Source organism: Magnolia sinica, chromosome 13 (assembly GCF_029962835.1).
Source record: "Magnolia sinica isolate HGM2019 chromosome 13, MsV1, whole genome shotgun sequence".
Taxonomy (NCBI): Eukaryota; Viridiplantae; Streptophyta; class Magnoliopsida; order Magnoliales; family Magnoliaceae; genus Magnolia; species Magnolia sinica.
The window spans coordinates 38,688,524-38,695,318 of NC_080585.1; the positions used below are offsets into that span (position 1 = coordinate 38,688,524).

Below are 6,795 nucleotides of genomic sequence, written 5' to 3' on the forward strand. Positions count from 1 at the left end.
TGAATAGACATCTGCAGAGTGAAATAGAGGATTTAGGTTATCTCTCCCACTTCTTGCGAGATGCAACTTTCCTATAACCGGTCCTGCCTGCCTGGAGTCGTTATAGTTAGAAGCTTTGTGGGCCTACCGCACAGTGTTTGTGTGACATCCAACCTGTTTTACCAACCCAATTTAGGTCATGAGCTTAAAAAAATGAGGTAGATCCAAAATTCAAGTGGCCACATCACAAGAAATAGTGGTGATTGACCGCCCATCATTGAAAGCTTTATTGGGTCACGGAAGTTTTGGATCAAGATGATACTTCGTTATGACAGTTTAGATGGCATATAAGTATCATGATGACCCCCATCGAGATTTCACCGGTGGATATTCCTTTTTTTTTTTAAACAAAAAAATCCAACTTTTTATAATATGAACATAGCATGTACAGACAGGGGTTCAGGAGGGCAAACCACAAAAACCTTGGGCCTCTCCCATCGTATCTCCTAAAACAGTAAAAAGAAACCAAAAAATAAAAAGCCTCAAACGGCCAGCCAAGCTAACCAAAAGGAGAGCACCTGGACCAAAAACTCTAAGGCTTAGCCAGCCTGATTCTAAGCGTTCCTAAACCGACTTTATCAAGGAAGATCAGCCCGCTCACCTACCTCGGGAGGGAGGATGAGAGGGAGAAGATCGAAGGACTACGACTGGAGTTCACTACCCATACCGGCCATCCCGTCAGCCGGGCCGTTGCCTTCCCTATGAATATGACTGAAAGAGCAGATTCCTTGCTGGATCGAGGAGTTAATCCTAGAGATCCAATGTCTCCATGGCCACGGGGTGCGGGCCTTGCCTAGGAGGAGTTCCAAGGACGATTTTGGAATTGGATTCGACCTCGATTTTCTTCAACCCCCTATCCAGGCATAAGATGACCCCATCATGAATCGCACGCAGTTCGACAAGGTTATTCGAGTCAACCCCGTAGCCAATCGAGAAAGCGAAAAGGAGGTTCCCATCCTCCTCCCTGCAAACTCCTCCCCCACCTAACAACCCTAGATTACCTCTCGCCAATCCATCCACGTTAAGCTTGACCCATCCTTTTGCCAATTTTTGAAAAGGCCGAGGTAAGAGTCCTAGGGGGGGGAGGCAAATTAAAATTTAAATGCAGAATTAAGAAAGAAATAGAAAAAGATAGCGCTTATCAATTCCAAATAGAAAAAATAAATAGCAACTTCAAATGCACAAGTATTGAGAGTTCAAAGTCTTAAACCAATATAGAGGAATAAAGAATAAAATAGAAATAAATATCTACTGCTATTACAACATTCACCACATGTGCAGAAAATAAATTACAATCATTCACCACAAATGTATAATAATAAACATTTACCACAACTCCAGCAACTATAGTGGTTCACTTGTGTGTACACCAACTGTTAAAAAACAGCCACGCAACTACTCCACTCCAATATCCTCACCCACGTGATATTGGCATTCACTATGAAATAGGTTTTCCAAGGTTCACCCAAAACCTTCACAATTATGTTTTCAAAGGGCTACCACAATTAAAAACCCCACTCATTGAGATTTTCTGGTTATCTCAGTCAAAACCAAAAATGAAAGATTTTTTGGTAATCTTACAAACCAAATACAGAAAATTGAAATTATAATTATCTGAATAAAGTACTTCGTTGTAGTCCATAGAACCGCTTCTTTGGAGACGTAGAATGTTCAATGTTCAATGTTCAATCTCTCAAATGATAGAGTTCTACGTCTAAATGAATTTTAAATTAAATCCAACCTTAGGCTACTTTGGATTCAACTTCTTGGATCTCATAAAGGGTTAAATTCAAAAATTCCATTTAATATCAAATAGAATGAAATCAAGAGATCAAAGAATTGAATAACCAAAAAAACTATTAAAATAATTTATAAATACCTCACAATAGCTTCGCAATAATGGGGACTAAGTTCTCATAGTTGTGACTTTAATATCTTTTGGAATAAGTTATAAAACTCTAAAAATCATCCTCAATTTATAGACAAAAATATTGTTCGCTCAACTAACCTAGTGGTCGGTTCGACTGGTCGAAGAACCAACAGCATTTCAAAATTTCTGGCGCGATAAGATAAGATCGTTACTCGACTGGTCAAATGGCTTGCTCAACTGGTCGAGTGTGGCCTGCTCGACTAGTCGAGCAATGCACTTGACTGGCCGAGTGAGACCAGAAAACCTTGCTGGACTTTGAGTCGAGTACTACACAACTGGTCGAGCACTATTTACTTGACTGGTCGAGAGTCCAACAGAAAATTCTGAAAAATCCACAACAACCTTAGATTGGTTGAGAAAATTCTTGGACTGGTCGAGCCAGTATCTAGACTAGTCGAACCAAGACTAGGACTAGTCGAAAAATGACCTATAAAATTATCAAATGACCTATCCTAAGGTCAATCTAAGGTCAAATAAACCTTATTTGTGAGATTGAATCATCACATATCATTCTCTTAAAGTAGTTGAAGCTTAAAGACTTGATCTAGTACTTGAACTTCTTGATGTTGTTTTTAAACTTCTTGATCTTGTACTTAAATGTAAACAAGATTGGCATGGATGACATGAAATTGATCTTACAATAACAACTAAACAAGATATAGATTCTAAGAGGTTTTGGCACTACAAAATTTAACAAACCTAAGAGCTAGATTAGATAGCATTTACAATTTTCTCCACCTGACGATCTAGGAGCTAAAATGACGGGGCGGGGGAGGGGGGAACCAAAGCCCGTCCCTGAACCGGGCGATTAGCGGGCTCCCCTTCGGGACATCATCAAGAATGATTTTGGCCCACCATTCGATACGCGCAATGGATGACTGGACCTTCATCAACTTTCCCTCATATCTTGCTTCGTTCCACACCCGCCAGATTTCCCATAAAATGAGAATAGAAACCAGGGAACGGGTGACAACAGGGCTGCAGCCCAGGGCTGAGGCTCTATGCCATTGAGATATTTTGCCTTCAATAGAGAGATGGAGCAGGGGAGAAATCCCAAAAATTAGGTCGAAATGAGCCCATAGAGAAGCAGCGTGCTGACCGATCAGGAATATGTGGGAGATGGATTCTGACTCGGCGTTGGGGGCGAGGGAATCAACATCGCAGCTGCAACACTTTGAGGCCATCGCTATCCCTTTAGACTACACGTGAACGTCCATCGAGATAGCTCCCTGCAACAGCCTCTAATAAAAGATAGAGATTTTGGGGGGAAGATCCTTGTGCCATAGCCATTTACTCCACCTGGGAGACGGAAATGAGGGTCTGCTCACCGTCAAGGCTGATTTTACCATAAACAGACTGGTGGACTCGTCGGGCCAAAAGCTGGATGGATGTTCGTCTGAAATTGCGAAACCTCCATTGAATATGTGAGAGAGAGCGTGATGAGGCAGTAAGATGAGGGCGGCTGAAGGCGGGAGGGGGCCAGCAACACCCAGGAACTCCCTGACCTTGAGGGGAAGAACAGCGTTTGGGATAGGGCTAGATGCGAGCCGATGCAAGGGGCCTAATCCCATCCAGTTGTCTGTCCACAAGTTGAGGTCTCCCGTGCCCACCTACCATTGCACATTTGCTGAGAGGAAAGGGAAGAAGGCTTGATTTTTCTCTAGAAAGGGGATGAGTTAACTAAAGAATTGTCGTCTTCTTCCCTATGGATGTCTCTATGAAACTTGGCCCGCATGAGGGATGCCCACGGCCCGACATTCTTACCAAATTTAACCTCCCATGCCATCTTCATCCGGAGAGCCAACATGACTTCCTTCAGCCATCTGATACCCAAACCTCCTTCACCAATGGGCCTAACAATTTTATCCCAAGCCACACAATGAAATTTTCTTACGCCTTCCACCCAGCCCTAGAAAAACTTGGCAAAAACATGCTCTATACTGGTAATAACCTGGCATGGAACATGAACTGTAGCCAATGGTGGATGTTCAATCCTCACTATTTCATATCGTATGGCTCATCTAGGTTTTGAATTTATCTTTTTTAGCTCATGACCTTGCTCATTGATTGTAATTAACTCATTAATTGTAATCAACATTAATTTGTAACAAACTATTAGATAGTTCTTGATTATAATCAATCTATGTAAAAGCCTATTACATGCGGCATGGAATTTTTGTTCTCTCATTGCTACAACCCAACTTGGATAAAGGAGGTTTGAATTAGTTCAGCAGATAGTGTTCAACTTATGTCATAAATTTTATCATGAATCCAAATAATATGACATTCCAAATGATAAGTACAACGGCAGAACATACACTACCAAAAAATCGAGTAAAGGCTACGGACCTTAGAAGCTTTTAGCTACGGATATAAACCATAGCTAATTTGCTACAGTTTTAATCCGTAGCTAAAACCTACTTTATCCGTAGCTAAAACATACATTCCACCATCATCTTATTAGAGATTGATGGTGCTTAAGGGGCTCCATGCAGCCCATTGGAATATATGTATTTTATCTAAGCCGCCTCTAAATTCTGATATATAATGTCAGTGGATGAGCCCAAAAAGTAGGTAGATTAAAAGTCTAAGTGGACCACACCATAAGAAATAATAAAAAATAAATTTCTATCGTTAATATTTTATGTGGTCCGGTTACGGCTTCGATCTAACCCATTTTTTGGATCAACCCTTAAAATGGTCTTTTAAAATGAATGGATGGAGTAGATAAATAACATTAATCATGGTGGGCCCCACAAGATCTAAGATTAAGGACTTAGAAGTGTCGTCCGTCAACCCCAAAAAAAATCCCGCGCGCGACATCCCGCGCGCGACCTAAATCTCTCCCTCGCGCACTTGCCCCTCTCCCAAAACCCACTCTCTCGCACCCGTGCCTCTCCCAAAACCCAATCCCTCTCTCTCGCTAGGGTTTTCAAAACCCCCTTTCGCTGCAAACTTGTCGTTGATATGTGATCACACCATGTGCTAGAGTTTTCAAAACCCCTTTCATCCTATCCTCGTCAGCACCTTGTCTCCTTCACCAGCCACAGCCCCTGTGACCACAAATTTCGTCCGCAGCCACCGTCCCTGCTCCACCAGTGTTGCCACCTCCACCGATCGACACCAACATTTACCCCATCGAGAGCTCGATTCGGAGTTTTAGCTGATTTTTCTTGTTTTAAATCAAGGGTTTTCTGTTTTAGAATATCTTTTCTTTTTCCCTCTTCATATTATATAATTTTTTTTTATTTTTAGCCATTTTTCCCCGTTCAATTCGATGGGGATGGTAATTTTTTGATGAAGTTGAAAATTTCTGTGTGGTTGTTGTATATGATGGGGAATCTAGCCTGTGCAGAGTGCACATGCTAGTTATCCTGTTCCCCTAGTGGGCCCCGCCGCCAAGCTGCAGCCGTGGGATGCTCCTACTGATCCATAATGGGAAGGTGTAAGAGAATGTTGTCAGTTGAGGACATTGGAAGGGAAAACGCTCAACCCATTTCCAGGTTTTGGTTTCACCCTGTCCGGAGAAGCCAGAAACATGAGATTTCTCTTCCAATTTCTAATTCTCATTTGTTTTTACCTTTCTCATGATGCATTTTTTTTTTTTTTTTGCTGTGGAACATAGGTGACTGGACTACCACCTGATGTAGTCGGTACTACTTGCAATCAACATCTTGAGAAAGTACTTGGAACAGATCATGCAAGCATTCTGCGTGTTCCATTCAGAATGGAGAAGGGAATTCTCCAGACTTATATGGAGGTTAATCGTTAATTAGAAATCTTAGTTTTTGTCTGTTTAATCTGATCTTTTATAGATATCAAGCTTCTACATTTGATATGCAGGCCCCAATCTGCATTTGAAAAGAATGTTGAGGTTATATTCATGAATGCTTCTAATCAAACTTGCTGAAATTACAATACCAATTGAAAGTAGCAAGGAATCTAGCTAATCTCTAATCAATATGCAGTTTGCTGGTAATGAGAATGGCATCACTGCATTTCAGATGGAAGGTCAAGACAAATCAAATCAACAGAACTCAGTTTTTTCAGGAGATGCTTTGTTTCTTGTCCATTGGAAAGACAGGTTTTTAAATGTCAAGTTTTTTGTCATGTTGATTCAGGTTTTTTGTCATCTTGATTCAAGTTTTTAATTGTAATTTTAATTTTATTTTGTTGTTGAAGCATGTATGTTTCTATTGCCACTTGTATGCAGGTTTCTATTGCCACTTGTATGTTTCTGTTGCCACTTGTTTAATATTGCAACTAAATGTTCTAATGATTTGGTAGTGGGCCTAGCCTCTAAAGGAATCCGCCAATCAGCCCTTTGGATTAGGACTTCTGTTCCCTACTCTTTTCGTTGATTTAGTTGCTTTTGTTGCTTGCTCAAAAAAAAAAAAGTCATGTCTATCTGCAATGCATGTATTAGACGAAATGCTTTGTCTATCAATGATGAGTTTTTTTAAAGGCTGGTGGGTCTAGTTAGTGGAAAGGTGTCATAGAGAACCACGTATTGCTTAGAGAAGCTAGCCTTTTGTCTCCTGGTCTATTCATCATGCGAGTCCCATCCTAGGGGAAAATATCTATGTACCTACATGTTTGTAATGGTCTAGTAACAGTGTTATAACCTAAGTAGTTTTTTGCTAACACACATGGGCCTTTCCTATTGTCTAATATGCTTTTAAAGTTTTGCATTAACATGTGTCTCAACCATGAATGATGAATGCTCTCAGTCTAGTTGGTCTCTCTCTTTTGACACAGTAGTATAGAACTTCGACAGCTGCAGCAGCTACACTGACCATTATTTTGAGAGAAAAAATGTGCAAGTT

At 40.8% G+C, this 6,795-nt stretch overlaps 1 long non-coding RNA gene across 1 annotated transcript; it reads left to right on the forward strand.

Annotated features, from left to right (window-relative positions):
• The first annotated feature begins 5,075 nt into the window (after positions 1 to 5,075).
• On the forward strand, positions 5,076 to 5,902 carry LOC131224110 (uncharacterized). The gene is made up of 2 exons (XR_009160835.1): positions 5,076 to 5,472; positions 5,595 to 5,902. It is a non-coding gene; the product is annotated as an uncharacterized LOC131224110 (long non-coding RNA).
• The last annotated feature ends 893 nt before the right edge of the window (positions 5,903 to 6,795 follow it).